Genomic DNA, 969 nt, shown 5'->3' with positions numbered 1-969 from the left:
TGCCTTGGCCATGTTATGATGGAAAACACCAGAATACAAAAGGATTTCAGCTTTGTAGAAGATGAGACATGCATGGACAAAATAATTAAAAGAGTTATTTTTAGGAGGGGAGAATATTACTGATATGTTTCTTTTTTATGCATTTCTGTGCTTTTAAATTTTATCTCCTGAGTATGCCTTACTTTTATAATTAGGAAAAAAAAGTTATTTTGAAAGGGAGAAAAATCAAATCCTTGGCAGACGAGTGCCCTTGGAAAGATGTAATGAATTATTAGCCTGGGGATTGTAAACTAAAATGACGTAGGTACCAGGCAAGTAATATAAATGAGTGAGCCAGGACTGATATAAGAAAATGGCAAACTGCAGGGGAGCTTGTATTCAATCCTGCCGATGTTTATCATGTGGAAATATAAGTGGCTCAGAGTTAATGAATCAGATTTTTCTAGAGAAGTCCTAAATCAATATTTTTAAGTGAAATTGACCAATTTTTAAACGAAGGCAACAAACTCATATTAAGCAGAAATCGGCTACACGTGTTGGGCCAACAAAGTATTCAGCCTACTGGGCATCCTTCTGAAACCTGCTCGTTAACCAATGAAAGCGAACTCCTGGGAGCCATCCACCAGCCTGGGGAGTTTCCAGGGATTTTACTTCTTTTCATTACTATAAATAATGCTGCAATAAAAGAACCTCCTGCATCTATCTTTATGTCTAGGCAATTATCTCCTTAAGGTAACCTTTAAGAAAATAGATTTGAAATTCAAAAGTTATGGGGAAAAAAAGTCACGGACATCATATTTTGGGTGTTTTTTGGACACATATTGTCAAAGAGTTTTTCTGTATGTTTAAAAAACTTTGTATTTCCATTAACTATTCTTAAAGAGCCTCCATTTCTCACACTCTTACCAGGGCAGTTGCTCAAGCTTTTTCATATCACTGATCTTAGAGATGAATGTTTATATCAAAATA

Source organism: Felis catus, chromosome D4 (assembly GCF_018350175.1).
Source record: "Felis catus isolate Fca126 chromosome D4, F.catus_Fca126_mat1.0, whole genome shotgun sequence".
Lineage (NCBI taxonomy): Eukaryota > Metazoa > Chordata > Mammalia > Carnivora > Felidae > Felis > Felis catus.
The sequence above is the reverse complement of the archived record's forward strand: the minus strand, read 5'-3'. Positions refer to the sequence as shown.